This window comes from Vulpes vulpes, chromosome 8 (genome assembly GCF_048418805.1).
Source record: "Vulpes vulpes isolate BD-2025 chromosome 8, VulVul3, whole genome shotgun sequence".
Lineage (NCBI taxonomy): Eukaryota > Metazoa > Chordata > Mammalia > Carnivora > Canidae > Vulpes > Vulpes vulpes.
The window spans coordinates 7,140,772-7,162,245 of NC_132787.1; the positions used below are offsets into that span (position 1 = coordinate 7,140,772).

At 43.0% G+C, this 21,474-nt stretch overlaps 1 pseudogene; it reads right to left on the minus strand.

Moving 5' to 3' along the window:
- Window positions 1–13,533: 13,533 nt before the first annotated feature.
- LOC112921215 (bifunctional methylenetetrahydrofolate dehydrogenase/cyclohydrolase, mitochondrial pseudogene) lies at window positions 13,534–14,620 on the minus strand (annotated as a pseudogene).
- Window positions 14,621–21,474: the final 6,854 nt, after the last annotated feature.

Sequence of the window (21,474 nt, forward strand, 5' to 3'; positions counted from 1 at the left end):
ACTCTGAAAAGTGATAATTCAAGATAAATAATTATTTACTCTGCCTTTCCAGGAGGAGCAGTTGATCAGATAAATCTCTCTCTTGCTCTTTCTCTGTCTCACAAAGATCATCAGCTAATAAATACAGAATGAATCATAGAAATAGAAAAAAATTCACCATTTTCTCAACCCCTAATGAAGGAATTGATTGAGGCCAAAATCATCAGAGGATGATGAAGCCATCAGGTGATATACTGATGGAGAATTGGATAGTGTAGTGCAGCTGAAGTATTACTCTACAAATGATCTGAAGGTTTAAAAAGAAAATGGAAATTTACTAGTGGAGGGGGGAAACCAGCTCTGGCTTACTAATAATGGTTCAATTAGATGTGATGTACCTCACGATGTGTTGCAACGTCATATAGCATAAATAATGATATCTTGCTTAAAATATTTACCTGGATGTAATCCAGCTTCTAGATCCAAACTCTAGTTTACAGGAAATGCATGCGTGAGTGGAATAAGTTACACGACACTACAAATACAGAAAGTCAGCCATTCCGAGGGACACCTGGCCTGGTCTCTCCAAGATAATGTCATGCCAAAGAATGGGGAAGGGGAGCATTGTTTTAGGCTATAAATGACTTAAGAGATATATCAACTGTACATAATGTGGATTGGATCTTGGTAGGGCTAAAATGGGAGTAACATACACTTTTGGAGAAACTGGCAAAATTTGAATATAGATTAGGTATTAGATAATAATAAGGAATTAATATGATTTTTCAAAGTTGCCTAATGGTATTGATTTTAACAAGGAAAATATTCGTATTTTAGTGATGTTCACATAATTTATTAAAGATACTTTAGTAAAAAATTTGAGGTAAATATGACAAAAATGTGAACAACAGTTAGCCTAGATAATAGGCATATGGGTGTCATTATACCCTTTTTCTATACGTTTGAAAATATCATAATAAAAAGTTAAATGTAATTCTGACTCCCAGTCCCCAACCCAGATCTACTGAATGAGCCTAACCCTTAGTTGTCATCTTATTTTGTCAAGTACGCTATCTCAGTGAGGGAATGGATGAACAAATGTCTTTTTCAAAGTGTAATCTTCTTCAACAAATACTGACCAGGTCCCTCTTGAGGGTCAAGTACTTTTCTACGTCCTAAAGATTCAGCAGTGAACAAACAGATACAAGGGATCTGAAATCCTTGGAACTTAGTATCTTGCCTTCTCCATAGTAGGACTTTTAAAAACAAACAAACAAAAATTTTTTTAAGATTATATTTATTTATTCATGAGAGACACACACAGAGAGGTGGAAACACAGGCAGAGGGAGAAGCAGGCTCCCTGTGGGGAGCCCAATGCAGGACTCGATCCCAGGACTCCGGGATCATGACCTGAGCCGAAGACATACTCTCAACCGCTGAGCCACCCAGGTGTCCCAAACAAACAAACTTTTAAAAATTGTTAAATATAATAAAAAACACAGAAAACAGGTGGACAGTTTAATGACCTGTTGGACAGTACCACCCCTGCCCCACACAGGACCCAGAACCTTCTCAGTGAGCCAGGACCCTTCCATGCCCCCCCAACCCCCAAGACACAATCCTGTTCCCCCCCAGAAGAGTAGGTTTTAGAAGGCTAGGGCAAGTTCAGAACCCTGCCCTTAGTATTCTTCTATTACTCTACCCCTCAGAAGTAAAGTTTTACATTTTTCCTTTGGTTCAAAAGATTTTCATCTCAAAGTTTTACAAAACAGTACAATTCAGACATGCCTTATTAGACATGCGATTTTCACTTTATCATATCAAGTAGATGGAGCAGCTCTGGGGCAGACTCATTCCTGATTCACAGCTAATTCCGAGAACATAATGTCATAAAGGATCTTCAGATGCAAACGCATAATTCTATCGTGGTGGAGTGAAGAAATTAAAAATGTTATTTAAAATAACCTCAATGCCAGCTTCAGTGAATAAAGTTAGGGTCTCAGGAGACTGTCTGCAGAGTCATTATGTTGTAAGGCTGTTAAAAGGTGACCTGAGGCATTGCTCATTACCTGGGCTGCCTGAATCAAATGAGAAATAAGCGTCTCTCCTAAAAAAAAAAAAAAAAAAAAAAAAAAAAACACACACACACACACACACATACAAAAAAAAATTTTGAGAAATTTAATCTTCTCCCTGTTTTATTTGATTTTTTTTCTCTTCTAATTTAAGTCATTCAGTTCCAGACCTGAAATATTATAAAAATGGGCAACGTGTTCCCTGTCCAGCTGTTCTCAGAATGCCCAGATCTTGGCAACCACAACAAGGATCGAAAAGTAGAGATACGTGCATTTTGTCTGGAAGTTTCAAAGCTCTCATCCCAGGTAATTTTACATGCACAATGACACACCATCTTCACTAGGCTGTGGTGTGCGCTGAATACAATAATAAGCATGTAGTGTGGGGTGGGGGCGTACCCCAGGAGAGTTTGTGGGTGGCTGAGGTGGTGGGGAGGGTCCCAGACTGGGTGGGAACTGGGCTCCCCTTCCAGCAACTCCATCTCCTACCTGGATGGCCATGGGCCCATCTCTGTGTGGTGAAGCCTCAGCCCCCCATGGGTGAGTGGAAGCAGATTCCTCAGAGGGATGCTGTGAGGATTCATGAGGACACCTGCCACCGCCTGGGTGCTACTGTGGGCCACCGTGCTCCTCCCACCTGCTATCTCTTGTGTTCTCGACGTTCCTACCCGTCCCTCCATTACTCAAGAATGACTAGAAAATGGAGGAAGCCTGAGCATTTCTGAAAAGGGTGCGCTTTGCCCTTTCCACTCCCGGCCCCCCGGAGAGGAGGCTGCTCGACTGCATCCTGAGTCCTCAGCCAGTAGTTTTAATCTCTTCCCAATTACTTAATCTCTCTACACCTGAATTTCCTCACGTACGAAATGGAGATGAAAAGAGGACTTCCCCCCTGGGCTGTAGTGAGGATTAAATGAGACAACGAGTTCTTGCTTTTATGAACGTTGTTCCAGGAACGTTCCACAGAGTCTGGAGCCTGAGGCCCAGCGGCCATGTGGCGGCCTTCACTGCGCTTCGAGGACCCCCATCTCACCCCTCCTGGTCTGAAGGAGGGGGGCACGATTTGGAGGCAGCTGGGGTTACAGGATGACAAATGTCGCTTGCAGGACGCAGTGGGAGCTCCCACAGCAAGCCCTGGAAAACATTAGTGAGAGATGGGGAAAACACAATCGCATTACCCTTCTCTTTCTATCCATCACTGCCTTTCTCTAGTCAATAAATGTCTCCCAGCTATTGCCTCTCGGCCTCTTCCTTGGGGTTTAGAGCTTGACATGTTAAGTTTTAATGAGGAAGAATAGCCACATTTGGCTTTTTTATCTTCTCTCCTTGAGCACAGCCTTATATTTGGTTGCTTTCTGGAAGAAAAATAAAAGTGTATCATGTTGTTAGTCTTGGACTGGACCTTAAATAAAAACAATCAAATGGAAACAAAATGTCAGCAATCGGCTCTGAGGTCTCAGGGGCGAGCTTCCTGGCCACCGAGGCGCCTCACAGAAGGAGCATGGGCTGTTGCTTTCCCAAAGTCTTGGAGGGCCTCCCGTCGCGGAAAGCTGGTAGGCTCTGTTCTCAAGCTGTGTGCTGTCTGCATTTTATTTCTCTTCTTGGTGCTCATTTGAATGCAGATGTGTGCCCAAGGGCTGGGGGCACTCAGGCTGCTCTGAGGACCCTCATTTCCCCTGAGTATCTATCTTCTTTGCTCACCGGCCTGAAGTTTGTCGCTAGCCATCACCTCCAGAAGGCCACTGGTGAGGTGCTACATAGGAGGGGTTCCTTGCCAATGGCAAAATCCGGGAGATAGCTTACATGTTCTACGAGGTTCTTTCTCACCTTAGAATTTTAAGCAGCACCTGCAATTTCATCTGAAGGGATGGCGATAATCATGTTACTGCTTACACTTGTATGAGCGCTTCATTGCTTATAGAAATAGAAAATCTCAGTCTTCGTGACCCCCCTGTGCAGTAGTAGGGTGGCAAGGAGATGTCATTCCGATCTTATAAATGAGAAAATAGATAGGGGGCCTGAGCAGCTTACTTAGGAACACATGGTAGTCCAGCGTGCCTCAGCAAAATCATCAGACCAAGAGTGTAAAATAGTTCTTAAATTCACCCAGGTATTCAGAGGCTTTGGAAGCAAAATCTTTGCTTGGATGGAAGGAAACTAGTATTTATGGAGTGCTTACACCAAGGGTGAGTCGTTTTACCTGTATTCTTTCCTAGTGGGCAGCCACCTCCCTGTGTTGTTATGTGTGAATTATTCCCACTTCACAGATGAGAGAATGGAGGTTCAGGAAGTTTATGTGACTTGCTTAGTGGGAGGTGGAGATAGACTTGAACCTGTCTCCTCCTGCTCCAAAGCCCAGAACTGCCAGGATCGTGGAATACAATTCCTGACTAGACTTTCCTAGCAGGAGCCATCACAACAGACCTTCCCTCAAGCAAAGGTAGTCTTGGCCTGGTGTGGCTGTGCAACCCAGGCCTGACTGTCCCAGTAGCCACAAACCGTCTGTGATGCACCCTGCACACTGGAGAGTCATGGAAATCCTGCGTTAACGTCACTGTTGACAACATATTTATGCTCCAGGCCATGTTTCTTCACGCAGTAGTCAAATAATTCAAAAAGGCATTTAAGCAGGCCTATTTATTAGTTATGCTCCATCTGACTGATAAACACAATCTGTTGGACTGGCTCGGACTAAAAATTTATTTATTATTAAAACATTGCTGAAATATAACCAATTTCTTGGGTTTACATGAAATCTCATGGTGTTGATATATTATCCACTCTACTATCAAATGTTTAGTTAGGCTCAGAATGAATCATTTCATCTCTTTTCATAACTCTTGCTTTGTCATGAAGTTTGTTTGGTTTAACGGCTGGTTAGACAGCCCCACAGCAGACTCTTTTATAACTCCATATTTTTTTTTTCCCAAAAGAAGACAGAAGTTATAGACATGCATGGAGCAGGAGGCTATAGGAAAAAGCAACTTGCAGCTCTTGGTAACTTTGGGCAAGCCATACTCGGGATCAGAGAACAGAGAAAGGTTGTCTTGTGAGCAAATGAGTTTGGTTGTTTACTGGAAAATCAGCAGTAGAGGTAAAAGTCCAATGGATTTTTTTTTTTTTTTAAATTCCCACTGAATCCTTTTTCTTCAAAGTTTTGAACTGTTTGATTCATGGAGGAAATCTATTTAGGTAGGTGCAGTTGAATCAAATCAGTTTTTTACTTGGACCCTTATATAAAGTTTCTTTTGTCTTCAGCAATTCTGAGCTTAGGAAGAAATGCAGAAGGAATTTGCATCCATCCTCTTGATAAAGCCCCAAAAGTTGAAGTGACTTGTCTAAGGACACACAGCTGGTTGGGGCAAAGGCAGAGTTGAGGGGGTCTCCTGCCTCCGACTGGGCTGTTGTTCAGCTCCAAGTGGGATGAGCTGGCCTGTGTAAGAAACAGGAAATTCGTGTGGGTTAATGGGAAGTTGCTCACATGAGTGGTAACTCACAAGTAGGTGACTTGATGTGACTGATAATGTACATTTCTGTAATGCTACATAGCTGTAAAAGTTTCAAACAATATGAGTAAGTATAATGTATATAAACACGAAAGCCCACCTCTTCCCCGGCCCCTTCTGCTCTCACTTCCCAGAGCTCGCTACCAATAATAGCCTGTCTAAGGCCATCTGGATTTTTATATGGACATTTAAAACTCTTCTCTCTTTCCCAAAACACCCAAAATTTACTTTTAAAAATTAAAATTGTTTATATATACCTAATCTTCTGTTATTTGCGTTTTCATGGCAAATTTTTAGAAAAGTTATTAGGTTCTATTTTACAGTCTATTTCAAGAAAATAGATCATGGGCTTCTTTCCCTATCTCCTTCCTTGTGTGGTATTCCAGTAAGTAGAACGGAATTTATTTAACCAGTTTCCTATTGATATAAGCCTTGCTGTATTCTCTTGCCAATTTTGAAAAATTACGAATCGTGACCATGGCATGTTCTATTAGCAGAGCACAACACCATCCAGCCTGCCTTTTCCCTCCCCTTGTAGTTGTACGAGTTCCTTCTACCTGCCTCTGACCCCCATTCAGTCTTTTTGTTATTTCCAGTGAGGCATTGAAGTTCCTACCAGTGTATGCTGGGCACAAGGCAACACACAGCCCTAAAATTCAACATAATCTGTGCTCCTGTAGTGATTCAGGGTTTTGCAGAGCTGTAGGCTCATTATCAAGAATATGAGCAGCCGTTATTCTGTAGAAGCCAGGCAGTGCTGGTTACGAGAAGCTCGGAATGAGAAATGTCAAAATCAGTCATGAGCAATTGTACAGCTGAAAAATGCGGCTACTAATTCTTTTCCTAGGAGGGTAAAGGGAGTTAGTGTCTGAACTTAAGAAACTTTAAAAATTCTACATATTATCCCTCATGTCATTGATAATTCAACACTTATTGAGTGTGGACTCTAGGGCAGGTTCTGGATTAGACCCGAGGCTTTGATGCACCTCACACCTGGCTTCCACCCCGAGGTGCTCCGGATGCTGATGTTTAAAAAAGACAGTGTGTTCTTCGGTGGCTATTGGATGCTTTGGTAACATTAAAAAAAAGGGGGAAAGAAAAAAAGAAAGAAAGACAAGATGAACATGGAGAAAGCAGAAGAGAGGAGAAAGAGAAGAGAGGAGAGCCCCCTTCCGAACCCTGTATGCCAGGAGCAGTGGTTTCCATATTTCAGTGGGTACCAGAAAGCCTAGGGTGCTTGTATTCAAGCACCAAATTATTAAGAAGGAGAGAGAAAGAAAGAAAGAAAGAAAGAAAGAAAGAAAGAAAGAAAAAAGAAGGAAAGGAAAGAAAAAACAGGAAGGAAGAAGACAAAAACTCCGCTCTCAGCATCTCTCCTTTGCTTCCCCTCCCCACCTCTGTTTCTGCTCGCCCCCCTCCAAGGGTTTTCCGGCTGCCCACCCCACCCGCAGCTGCTCTCGGGGGTGGGGGTGAGGGCCACATCTGCAGGAATTCCGGCCCTCTGCTTCTCCTCACCTGCTTGGTTTATGGACTTCCCACGTAATATTGTATTTTATCACGTCCCACTGCTAAAAAGCAGAGCAACCACACCGAATTTGAAAGCCATTGGCCTGGAAGATGCACTTAAGACTGCCACCTGTCCTCTGGCCCAGCCTCTCCTTTCCAGTTCACCTCCAGCTGCTCCGCAGTGGGACCCTCCTCTCTTTGGATCTTCTTTGGGTCTTCTTGCCATCCACCAACATCCTGCCATCTTGCTTTTTTCCCTTGCGACAAACACACTGAGCGCCTGGGCCCTTAGCTCCAGGCCTCCCCAAATTCTATTTCCATCCATCCTGGGGAGCCAGTGAGGGCCGTCTGCTAGGTTCCTGCTGGAGCCTTCTTCCTGTGACATCCTTGGTGTGGGTGTTAAAGCCAAAATGAGGCCCTGTGGCCTGAGGACTAGGGGTTTGGACTCTGAATTCTGAACACCTGGGTCCCTCCTCACTGTCTGTGGCCTTGATGGGCAAGCTCATGAGCTTGGTGAGCCTTCGATTCCTCACCTGTAATCATTCCGATTTTATAGGGTTACTATGGGGACTAACTCCAGTGGCTTCCCACTGAATAAAAAAAGCTAAAGTAATAACAAATCCCCCTCCCTCCCGCCACTCCTCCCAAGGCCCTACACAGTGTGCCTCCCCCCTACTCCACTCCCTGTGGCCTCATTATCTTTCCTGCTTCATCTACAGTTCTTCTTTGCTCATTCCTTGAGGTCTTCCTTAAACACGCCAAGCACACTCCTACTGCAGGACCTTTGCACTGGCGGTTGCCTCTTCCTGGAATGTTATTTCCCTCAATATCACAATGCTTTTTCTGATCTCCTTCCAGAATTTGCTCAAATATGGCCTTCTCATTGAAGACTTCTGGGGCCACATTATCTAAAATGACACCCTTCTCCCCCCTCCCTTGGCACTCTCCCTCTTTTCAATTTTTCTCCTTCCCCGTACTATAGTGCTTATCATTGTCTAACTCTATAATTGACTTATTTATCTATTTTTTGTCTGTCTGGATCTTTATCTCTTGTTCACTCCAGCACCCAGAACGCTACCTGGCACACAGCGGGTACTCCATAAATATTTGAACAAATTAACGAATGATGAAATAGGTAAGGCAGGCAGATCATTTTGAGGGATATGAGCTTTTGATGTTTTGATGCCTCAGTTTGCTGGCTACCCAGCTTAGTTGTATTTGTACACGTGTGGAAAATCAGATTTGGAGGGAGTCACAAGAATTAAACTCAGCAGGTGTTGTTCTGTCCTGCTTAGTTGTTTACAGTGAGCCACACCGGGCCCCGGTCCAGCTCCTGCCTCTGGGGAGAGGAATCCTCTTGTGGTGTACACATCTGTGCAGGAGCCCAATGACTCCTCAGGAGACTGCCTGATGCATGAGGAACCAGAGCAAAGAGAGCTGGTTATTCTCAAAAGACCCTCCTCGTTTACGATTCATCTATATTTATGGTTACGTTGCACTAAAGAATAAGGAAATGTCAGAAACTCCTTTCTTTGGAAGATCCTGAAGAACTGCTACAAATTTTACTCTCTGAGTCTGCTTTGCCTGTTCTGTGGGGACCATGGCCTAGGCTTACGGCCAAGGGAGCTTCCTTCATTTCATCATTTTCCCCTTCTGAGTTACATGTCTTCAAGGTTACAGATCATCTTTCACTGGTTTTATTGTAGGTTGCTCTTCCCTAAGGGACCTGTTTATTTCCTTTTTTATTTTTTGTAAGTAGGTTCCATGCTGGGCCCAGAGTCCAATGTGGGGCTTGAACTCATGACCGTGAGATCAAGACCTGAGATGAGATCAAGAGTCTGACGCTGAAAATGACAGAACCACCCATGCGCCCCAAGGGACCTATTTCTTAAGGCCTTTGGGAAAGTGATTCAAATGTAATAGACCCCATGCACCTTCCAGCTGAGATCCTGTAACGCTTCTCATTTTTAAAATAAGATAGCAGATGAATACCTTTGCCGCTAGAACCAGTCTGCAATTTTTCATATTGGTAAGCACTAATCCTTATCAACCTCATAACTTCAATAAACTTCATAGATGTCTTAGTTCATTCCAGCTATATAACAAAATACCACCACCTGCATGGCTTATACACAAGGGATATCTATTTCTCACAGTTTTGGATGCTGGAGTGTTTAAGATCAAGGTGCCAACATGGTTGTGTTCTGGAGTGGGCCCTCTTCCTGGGCCATAGCTGGTACTACACCCTATGTCCTCACACGGTGGAAAGGGCTAGGGAATTCTGTGCAGATGTTTCTTTTCTTTTTTTTTAAAATAAATTTATTTTTTATTGGTGTTCAATTTACCAACATACAGAATAACACCCAGTGCTCATCCCATCAAGTGCCCCCCTCAGTGCCTGTCACCCACTCACCCCCACCCCCGCCCTCCTCCCCTTCCACCACCCCTATTTCGTTTCCCAGAGTTAGGAGTCTTTATGTTCTGTCTCCCTTTCTGATATTTCCCACCCATTTCTTCTCCCTTCCCTTATATTCCTTTCACTATTATTTATATTCCCCAAATGAATGAGAACATATAATGTTTGTCCTTCTCTGATTGACTTACTTCATTCAGCATAATACCCTCCGGTTCCATCCATGTTGAAGCAAATGGTGGGTATTTGTCGTTTCTAGTGGCTGAGGAATATTCCATTGTATACATAAACCACATCTTCTTTATCCATTCATCTTTCGATGGACACCGAGGCTCCTTCCACAGTTTGGCTATTGTGGACTTAAGGCTCTGATTCTACAATGCAGATACCTCATGACCTCATCATCTTACAGGGACCTCATCTCCTAACACCATCACCTTCTGGGGTTAGGATTCAAAGTATGAGTTTTGGGGGCACAAACATTCATAGCAATAGACACAGTTCCATCTGATTAGAACATGGGACCCCATGCTTAAAATGACAACCATTTTATGCACTGTAGGGATTTTGCCTGATTGTCATAGCTCTCTTCTCTCTATCCTGCAGTTGTGGATTTCCAGGCTGACATTTCGTATGAGGAGCAAACGAGCTTTGCCTTGGCTTGTCCATTAATGGCCATTGTGCACCCTCCAACTTGCTTGAAACTTTTACTGACCTCTTCTCAATACGTGGCTATTTGACAGTAGCCAGCTATGGCTCAGGCTGAATGTGCTCAGCATGGATTCACGGTTGTTGATAACCAAGTCACGATTGTTATTGTGGTGACCCTTAGCACCTCTATCACATCACATAATTATCATTTCTTCTTTTGTGGTGGGAGACATTAAGATCTAGTCTCTTAACAAGTTTGATGTTCACAATCCAGGACTGTTGTCTATGGTCACTATACCGTGCATTAAATCTCCAGGACTTATTCACCTACTGGTTGCAAGTTTGTGCCATTGGACATCTCTCCCATTCTCCCACCTCCAGTTCTTGGTAACCATCATTCTACTCACTGTTTTTAAGAGTTCTGCTTTTTTAGGTTGTACCTCTAAGTGAGATAATATGTACTCATATTGTTTTTCTTTATCTGACTTATTTCATCTAGCATAATGTCCTCACAGTCTATCCAGATTGTCTCAAATAGCAAGATTCCTTTCTCATGGGTGAATAATATTATAAATACATTATTATACATATTATATATATATCACATCTTCTTTACCATTCATCTCTCGACAGACACTTAGGTTGTTTCTGGCTTCTTTTGATGAGTCAACTAACAGTATTCAGTAGCACAAAGCAAGGTTGTGTTCTGCAACCCCTTTTGTATTAATTCAATATTAATGATTTGAAACTGACTTTAGTAAATGTAAATGTCTGTTCGTTGGCCATAGAAAAAGATTGAGTGAGTTTCTTCCTGTACACTAATATTAATGTCACAAACTGGAAGTGGCCTGTGTGGGTGATGCATCCTGTGATCACACCACTAACTGTAAGACTAGTCTTTTTTTTTTTTCCACACCAGTCAGAAGTGTTTTATTAAAAAAAAGTTAATGAGACAGACAAAAAAAAAAACCTTAATGTTTTAAAGTCTGATTAAATTCAATATTAACTCAAGTTCTCGATGGGGAAACCCAATGGGGAAAGACAACAGGTACGTCAGGGAAAAGCAGACAGTGGCTGACAAGTCTTCAGTGGAAAAGTAAGTTGCAACCTTATACAAGCTGCCCTAATGATTATCAAGTCCAAGTTTTGCTTTTCAAAAATAGGTTGTAATATATATATATATATACTGGTATATTTGGTATATATAGATATACCAAAGAAACCACACAGACACCCCCAAGAGTACAGTGATGTAACAATGAAATCCAAGGGATATAGGAAAAGCCAAATATGACAATACATACTAATAATCTATAAAATAGAATAAGTCTTTCAATCCTGGAAAAAAATGGGAAACCTCATGAATATAACACGTGAAAAGAGAACTAATCACATGTGGAACAACCCTAAACATTTTCCCAATGACTAAGCAACAAATGACAGCTTTGGACACCATTAACATGTAATTTTTACACCCAATATGTATGTAAATTAAGTTTTTTCTACTCAATTACCATTTCTTCCTTTTGCTCTTTTCCCTAATTTTCTCTAGCAACATTTTTCCTTTGGTTTGACCAGTTGAACTCATAACTTTTGGAACCTAAAGTGAATATCAACTCTTATTGGAAAACCACCCAGGAAATGCAATCCTAGAAAAGGCAATTTTTTTTTTTTTAGATCAAAACTTTTTTTGTTACAAAAACAAAAATAAATCCAAATGGGTAATGAAATAAACATTTTTTTAAGTACCCCATCCTGGGTTGTCTGTCCCAGAATTTAATAAACAGTTCAAGTTTAGGTTGCTTCAACACTTCTTCTGGATGCTATGATGCCTCCATCTTATAACCATGTTTCTCTAGTTCAGCTCATAACTGATTCAAGTCATCCTCTACATTGTCATCATCCATATTATCCTCCCAGACATGCACATCTTCATCTTCATCTAAACCAGTCCAGTCATCCTGGACATGAGGCTAGAGGCCCAGGTTCCCATGGCTCCTCTCAATGAGGAAGCAGAAGGCATTCAGCCTCACTGGTGAGGCCCCCCATCCTGCACCGTGACATTCCGAACCCCAAGCCTGTTGCAAGTAGGGTCGCACATGCTGAGCCTTGAGGGCCCTTCGCGGGTCCGGACTTCCTGTGGGTGCCTCAGGGCTGAGCCCAAGAGTCCTCTCTGACTCCACCTTGGAGAGCAGAAAAGGCAAATTTTAACTGAGGTGGCTTGACAAAGTTAAGCATCTGTTCTCAATAGGACAATGTCCTCCATGTTAATTACTGGGTTAATGACTTCTCTTGGCTGGATCGCATGACCCAGCATGTTTTGCCTCTTAAGCTAGCTTGGAGGGATAATGGTGGGCCCTGTGGTGGGGTACTGCAGAACTATGTGCACCAACACCCACCTGTTTAAGCTTTCAAGAAATACAAATCATTTTTTTTCAGTCTTTAAAAAAATTGTTATTTAGATTCAATCTGCCAACATATCACTCAGTGCTCATCACATCACATGCCCTACTTAGTGCCCATCACCCAGTTACCCCATCCCTGCACCCACTTCCCCTTCCTCAACCCTTTGTTTGTTTCCCAGAGTCAGGAATCTCTCATGGTTTGTCTCCCTCTCTAATTTTCTCCACTCAGTTTCCACCCCCCCCAACCCCCTTTATGGTCCCTTTCGCTATTTCTTTTTTTTTTTTAATTTCTTTTTATTTTTTATTTTATTTTTTGTTTCTTTTGTTTTTTGGCTTTCACTATTTCTTATATTCCTTATATGAGTGAAATCATATGATAATTTTCTGTCTCTGATTGACTTATTTCACTCAGCATAATACCCTCCAGTTCCATCATGTTGACGTAAGTAGTAGGTATTTGTCCTTTCTGATGGCTGAGTAATATTCCATTGTGTATATATATATATATATATATATATAGACCACATCTTCTTTATCCAAACACCTGTCAAAGGACATCTTGGCCCACAATTTGGCTATTGTGGATATTGGTGCTATGAACATTGGGGTTCAGTTGCCCCTTCATTTTTCTACAACTGTATCTTTGGGGTAAATACCCGGTACTGCAATTGCTTGGCCATAGAGTAGCTCTATTTTTAACTTCTTGAGAAACCTCCACACTGTTTTCCAGAGTGGCTGCACCAGCTTGCATTCCCACCAACAGTGCAAGAGGGTTCCCCTTTCTCCACATCCTCGCCAACATTAATTGTGTCCTGTGTGGTTAATTTTAGCCATTCTCACTGGTGTGAGGTGGTATCTCCTTGTGGTTTTGATTTGAAATACAAACCATTTTAAACTATTTAAAACCATTTAAGTAAAATAAATAGAAAATATTGCATTTCTATTGGTCTGTTTTGCCTCTTGAACTAGCTTGGAGTGTGGTTCATGACGGAAAACACAATTAATTAGTTGCTATTCCAAGCTCCTTAGGTTTCAATAATTCTTACCCTTTAAGCCTCAGCACCATTTTTTTTATTTTGTTTTTTGTTTTCTGTTTTTTTTTTTTTTTTTTTTTTTTTTTTTTTTTGCAGTGATAATGGTATTCTTCATTAGCATCGCCACTATACTGGGACCAACACCCCCAGGACTGGAGTTATGTCACTGGCTTTCTTTCTGACTCCTTCAAAATCCACATCTCCAACTAACTAGCAGATATGGAATCTTGAAGTCTATTTATTTCCACACTGGTGACTGCTCCTCCCTCCTTGATCATATCTGCTGTGATTAGATTTGGACTGCCTGCAGCAGAGACCACAATATCTGTAAGAACGGTATTTTTCTTCAGGTCCTCTTTGGGAGGCATTGCCTCCAGGGCGTTCCTGAGCCCCATCTGTGTGTAGGATCATTGCAATGGGCATTCCAACATTTTTGACCTTCCAGCAGCAACCACATTCTTCCCTAGGGTTGGAAAGCTAATTTGCTTAATTATTTCCCAGACCCCCCGTGGGATAGCTGGTAATATGGAATACTGATCCAAACACATTTGCCCTACTTGAATGACATGAAAGCCATCAACATCCTTGTCTGGAGGATTATCGCATTATAGATACAGCATTACAGATCTCGCCCTCATCAGTGTGCTCTGGGAGACGCAGCTGAACAAGGAGGCCACTTGTATTGTCCTTATTCGGTTTATTGATTAAATTCCACAGCTCTTCTTCTGAAACTAAAGCTAATTTCACAATGGTTTGGTGGTTCCCACATCTGCAGCCACCTGGTTTTGTTGAGGGTGTAGGAGTGACTTGCAGGATTCTCACCAACCAGCACCACGCTCACAATCACTTTGGCCACTTGATGCCCAGTGCCAGCCATTCATCCATCTCCTACCACACTTCCTGCTTGATCTGCTGGGCAAGTTTCCTTCCAGAAATGACACCAGCTTCATTTGGAACTGCCAAGTGGCAGAAGGAGCAATGGCGGAGGTGGCAGCTCTTTGAGGGCCAGGGCAGCCCGGTGGCTGATGTGGACACGATGGAAGCAGCGGTCATCACCTGTCCCAGTGTCCACACCAGGCGAGACTAGTCTTCAGTCGACTACTTTACAATGAAAATAATTATTATGTGGCTGTTCTCCAAATGTAGTGATTCTAAGTTTAATAATCTAATTTTTAAATTAAAGCAGCAGTATCCCAACTGTTTTAATTATATCCCTCATTAATGAAAAAAATGTATCGGCACGCTCTCCCAATCCATATGGATTTATTTATAAATTATATACCCATGCCAGTATATCAATATGTTATCTATATTAGAAAGCATGCATAAAAGAGCAATTTAAAAGGGTGACATACAGATAAAAGTCAGTGACTTTTTTTTCTTATTTTATTCATTACTAGAACAATATCACTCAATTATGATGATGAATTAACATTCAAAGCTCATTCCTTTTAAAAACGCCTTGTTAATCCTGATGGCTTCATGTTCCCCCTTTGGCTAATAAAACAGGCGCCGCACAAACTCAAGGCAAGGTTCATAATTAACAAGAGGGGAGGTAAATCCACATTTTAAGTAGTCTTTCTATTAAGTTTAAGTTTGGAGGTTGACTTTTGGTCAAATAGCCCGGAACCTTGGTTTACCTCATAATGTGCCTGATAAAAAGCTTGCATGTCCTAAGAATCAGAGATGTACAGACTGTGCCATTTTCTTTTGTTTGTTTGTGCTTATTACTGGAGAGATTTGTGTTTACTCCTCTCCATTGTGTGAGAGGTAGTTTAGTTGGAGCCAGATGCCACATGCCACACATCCACTGAGACACATCTGGACTCCAACATGTGGCCATTCGATGAAAGTGAACGACAACAACAAAAATGCATCAACTCCTTGCTTAGGGAACTTTCACTTTTCCTCCCAGAGACCTAAAGAACCACAGGGGGATGCTTTGGGCTGACCAAGCAGGTGAGGTGCCTGCATCAATTAGAATGTTTAAATAGTAGGAAAATTGGACTCATTTCATGTTGCTTCTTATAAATACAGATATAAATGCCCACTGTCTTACAGGGTCCCCAGAGTGCACAGACTCTAGTCAGAGACATAGTTGTTACTACCTCGTCCTGAAAAGTTCCCTGGGAACTTCCCAGTGCTGCTCGTAAAGGGATGACCCAGAAAGCTGCTTCTCAGATGTCAGGTGTTTACATAATAACTTCACGAGTTTGCCTTACCTATCTATTTTCTGTATTTCTGTTTTTAAAAAGATTTTATTTATTTATTCATGAGAGACACAGAGAGAGAGGCAGAGACACAGGCAGAGGGACAGGCAGGTTCCTTGCAGGGAGTCCCATGTGGGACTCGATCCCAGACCCCGGGATCACGACCTGAGTTGAAGGCAGAAGCTCAACCTCTGAGCCACCAGGCACCGCACATTTTCTGTATTCTTAATATCGATATCTGTATTGACTTATAAGTTAAATTTATTTAAAAAGGAACCATTGTGTCACCAGCATGAATGGAAAAATCCGTCTCACTTCCCTTCATCTTGTTTCCCAAAGCCCTGTTCTTCTGACCGCAGTCTGCACCTCGCACTGAGAGCCCAGAGTGCCCCCGGCTCACCCCCCTGCCATGCCCAGCATTCCGTGCAGCCCAGGGACACCATGGACAGGAAAGTGCATCGCTCTCCACCTGCTGACAGGCTTCTCAGCAACCAGCACACAGAGGGTGGGGAGGAGGAGGGTGCTGGCAGCCTTGCGCCTTCACAGATCAACCTGCACACCATACTCGAGGAAACACATCTTTTTTTTTTTGTTTGCTTACTTTGCTTCTAGGAAACACAGAACTAAATATAAGACTCAGCTATAGTCATGATATTGTCCTTAGGGGTTGTGTATTAGGGTTAGGGTCCCTTACCACTCCTCACCCTGGGTCTTGATTTCCTACTATCAGTTGTGGTCTTCTCAGTTCTTTTTCATTGTTTGCGTTGATGACACGCTGGCATTCTCGTGGATGCGTCCTGTACAAGCCAGCGCAAAGCTTTGTGCAACACAGCAAACGTACATAGCTCCTGTGACATTCCGTGCCTCTAGATGTCATTACTGAGTTCATGTCTCATGAGGATAGAAGTCTGTGTATCCTATGGAGGACAGCACTAAGGACGTATTGGATGCCTTATTATATCTAAGATATTTCACAACTTACTGTGTAAATTCTACACAAAGATCCACTCGTTTATTCTCAAAACAAACTTGGGTAAAGGGCACATGAGAATGTGGTAGAGGGGATCCCTGGGTGGCTCAGAGGTTCAGCGCCTACCTTTGGCCTAGGGTGTGATCCTGGAGTCCCGGGATCAAGTCCCATGTTGGGCTCCTTGCATGGGGCCTGCCTTCTCCCTGTGTCTCTGCCTCTCCCCCTCTTTCTCTCTGTCTCTCATGAATAAATGAATAAAATCTTAAAAAAAAAAAAGAAAATGTGGTAGAAGTGTTAGATGGCCAGTTCTCTCAAGAGACCATGTTCTCTCTCTGCCTCCCTCTTTCTTTCCCTCTTTCCCTCCCTTCCTTCCTCTCTTTCTCTTGTCCCCTCTCTTCCTTCCTCTCCCCTTCTCCCTCCTCTCTTCCCCTGTTTCTCCCTTGTCCCCCACCATAAGACCAATTCTGAGTTAGCCTGGAGGAGGCTGAGATGAACCTCCTGAAGCAGAACCAATGTGTCAGAGCTGAAGCCGTGCTGCTCCCAGATGCTCTGCCAATGGACCCCAGCTGAGCTCAGCTGAGCCTCTCTCAGATCAGCAGAACCACCCAGCCATAGACTTGTGGGAAATCATAAGTGGTTGTTGTTTTGGCCATTACGTTCTGGGTGGCTTGCTCTGTGGCGACAGCTAACTGATAGAGAGACTCAGAGTGAGGTTACGTGACAGTTTGTTGGTGGCAGAGCTAGGAGTAGAATCCGGCTGCTTTTTATTCCTGGTCTAGGTGTTTGTCTATCATAGCATATTCCTGAATCCATCTACCTGCCTTCCCCTTGAGGAGCTGAGCTCTTGTCTTCTGAAGAGTGACCGCTGGTGCATCCTGTCCCTCATGGAGTCAAAGGCGGCCACATGGATGCATGGATGACATCCTTAGGCAAAGAAGGTCCATTTGGATTTTGCAGAATGACTCTCTGTTTTAGAAGCCGTATCAAACAGTCTTCGGTTGTTCTGTGACTATCTGGCATAGCCATCTGTCTGTTTTTTGCAGAAAAATGTCATAAACCAAATCACATTAGCTCTATTTGATTTTCCATGTTAACGTGTGGTGGTAAAATAAAATGCACATTGTCATCTAGAGGTCATGGAATAAACACATCAATTCCCGGTGTGGCTGTGACTCCGAGATGCCTTCAGGGAACGTGGTGAGGTGACTTTCCCTCCCGTTGCACCTTGGCGTCCTGCTTTACTTCTGCCTGGGGTATGAAACGTCAGCCTGCGGCTGATACTAGGCTTGATTTCTAAGACCAGGCTCATTCGCATGCTTTGCAAAATCTCCTATCAACATAGTGAGAAAGGTCACTTAACAATGGGGAAATCAATATGTTTCCACCCCATGAATGAAGTTTGGTGTAAAAAGAAGCAAAAATAGTACCAGAAATAAATTATCAGCTTATCCACATGTTTATTAAGTGCATCATACTCGGAGCACCAGATGTGAGAAAGACAAAGGCTAAATGCCAGCAGCAGGGTTGCTAAGTAAATTATTTGGCTTGTCGCTGGTAATGAGAGGTTGTACTTGGTGGGAGTCGCCATGAAATTATATGTTTCTGCTGTGTTGTTCCTCAATGAACCGTGATCAACTCTAGGAATTGTTTGGATAAGTTTTCCCTTTGGTGTTGACAGAAAAGAAAATCCTCTCTTAAAAGAAAACCTTTATAAGCTCCAAATGTTTTTTTCTTCCAAACCCACAATCTCCTTATTTCTTCATTTTTGGATTATTGATTACACAGTAATCCACGAATCAAACTGATTAATAGATGTATCGAATATAATTTATGATGACCTCTAATTCTCCCTTTTCTTTATACCATGTCAAAAAAATACTGTTGATTTGAGTTATGCTCAAGACTTATACTGTATGTTGGCAAATCGAACCTTAAAAAAAAAAAGGAGCAGTGAGATTGTCCTATCCAGGTTCATTTAAATCTATATGAACAAAATAGTCATTGCAAGATTATTACATCAGAATTCTCTAGTGGAAGACTTAGAATGAGCAAGAAGAAGAACCTAGAAAGATGATACTTTGGAGAGCATTTCCAAATCCTATTTCTGCTGGAGAAATGGGCAAATCTTACAATAAAGCTGCTGATTTGATTAGGAAGACTACTAATTACACGCTGTAGCAACACCCTCATGCACAATCTCCTATTCATAGGTCTGGCATTTTCCCCATTTCTTGTTGAGAAAAACATTTCCTGGCTCAGTTGAGAAGAACAAGTCATTAGAGGCTCCAGTAAACAGTTCCGTGTGGGGTGTCCCTTTGAGCAAGCAGCTGTCCTTTTGGAAATTGCCTTGATTGTTGGAGGCTCCCAATTTTGCAGTCAGGAGGTCGTATAAAATCAATTAAGTCAGAGGATCTCTGGGTAATCAGTTCCAAGAACTGTTGCCCCAGCTGTGATTATTTGCCGACTGTGGCAGCTGCCGCCCTATCCCTGTGTCACTGGCGCCCACGCATTAGCCTTCACCTCCTGGCAGCAGCGTGGTCCCGCCCCCCTCACCCCCACCCCCACCCCCCATCCTGGAGCTTGTCTCCTTGCCATCCTTGCTGGTTGGGTGCAGGCTGCCATCTCTCCGAGTCTCCCCCCTGGCTGCACCCGCCAGAGATGCCAGGAGAATGTCCCGCTGGGTTAACAGGTTGTGGCTTTCAGTTCCTCCTCCAGCAGGTAGGAAGCTGGAAGGAAGTACCACAAAGTGCTGCTGTTGCTATGGCAACCAGAGCTGCTCCTCCGAAAAGCTGTTGGAGAGAAAAAGCTTCTCTCCTGATTCTCCTTCTGTATCTTCCCCTGTATCTTCTCTCCCGATTAAGGCACCTCGTTTCTCCTAATACCTGCGTCCACCTTCCCCCCGAGGAGATCACTCCATACTGTGGCTTAAACAACTGAAAAGTGTTCATCTTTTCATTAAGGTACACGTTCTTAAACCAAAAGAAGAAAAATCTCGTAAGATCTAATCTTACGGTTTTATGCAGCATGTAGCTGGGTGAAGAAGCATTTTGATGTGTAGAGACTTGATTCAATCATTCATTCATTCGCCAAGCGGGTATTGAATACTTGCCAGTGAGCACCTGGCGAAATGCTAAGCCCTAAGAGTTCAGAGATGAATAAGACATTTCTGTCTCAGTCTGGTTGGAAAGGCAGATATGAAAATAAATAATCATGATAAGTAGTGCTGGTGTCTGCTAAAAGCCTGTCTGGCCCTGTGGGGCGTACGGGATGGGTAAGTCGTTCTGCTGGGAGAGGCTGGGAGACTCAGGAAAGGCTCACCATGCAGGTGAGTTGCGAGGCAGGCACAGGTGTGTAGTAAGCACCTCTTAAATGCTCTCCTCAGTTCATTATCTTGGCCTACTTTATCGGCTAGTGGGTTGAGAAGGCCCAGGGAGTCTTCGTGAGATAAAGTATAAACATGATACAAAGAAAGCTGGGGGTGTCTCATTTGCAAGTATTTGGAAGGTGGAGATGGTAGTGAGGGGAACAGGGAGGGTGAAGGCCGGGAATGAGGGGAACCACTTGGAGACCCTCATGGGGGAAAGTCCTGGCTAGGCCGTTCAACTGGACCTGGGGAGCAGGGTGGGGGCAACTGGAGGCTAGTGTGGGAGATTGGTGGGGTCACCGATGAGAAAACATCCATCTGTTAGTAAGTGCAGTGGTGAGGTGCCATGGTTAACAGCGGGGCTTTGGGATTCAACACATGTGAGTTTGTTTCTACTCTACTACCACTAACTGGACACTTGGAACAATAGGAATCTTTCTGGGCCTATCTTCTCAGCTGTACAGTGGGGAATAGAGGTCTGTCACCGGTCGCATTGTGTCCTCCTTCCAAATCCATATGTTGAGATCCTAACCCCCAGTATTGTTGGGAGATAGCATCTCCGGAATGTGGTTATATTTGGAGACAGAGTACTTAAAGGGATGATTAAGTTTAAATGAGCTCATTAGGGTGGGCCCTAGTACAATATGACTGGTGTCCTTATATGAAGAGGAAATTGGACACAGACACATAGACAGGGAAGATGATGTGAAGACACTGGGAGAAGATGGGCATCTACAGCCAAGGAGAGAGGCCGGAGCAGCCCCTCCCCTCACAGCCCTCTGTAGGAACCAGCCCCGTGGACACTTGCTCTGGGACTTCTAGCCTCAAGAACTGTGAGAAAATAAATCTGTCTTGTTAAGACCACCCAGTCTGTGGGGCTTTGTTATGGCAGCCCTAGGAAACGAATACGTAGAACTGTCATGAGGATTACATAATTTATATAATATACCAAAGCATGTGATAATACTCAATATGTGGTAGCTATTGTTATCAATGTCAATAAAATTGGCTCTACTTTAAACAAAAATAAATCCTAACTCACTTGCATTATTGGACTGATAAGGCTCTTAAGATTATTTGATTTCTCTGGTTAACTGAGTGCCAGAGGGTCCTTTGTTTCCATTCTGACATTTAAGCCTTTTAAATATGCCTCATCCATCCTTATACTGATTAAAATTAAACCTTTTTTTGATTTACAGACCCGAGTGCCTCCTCTTTAATTGCAAGAGATTGAAATTGAACGTGTACTGCTTGTAAAAAGAAGTTTTGTTTTGTTTTGTTTTTAATAAGTCAGTCGAGTTGTCAATGTTCTCTAATGACTTGCTTCTCTCTCTCTTTTTTTTTTTTTTTCCACAATGGAGTG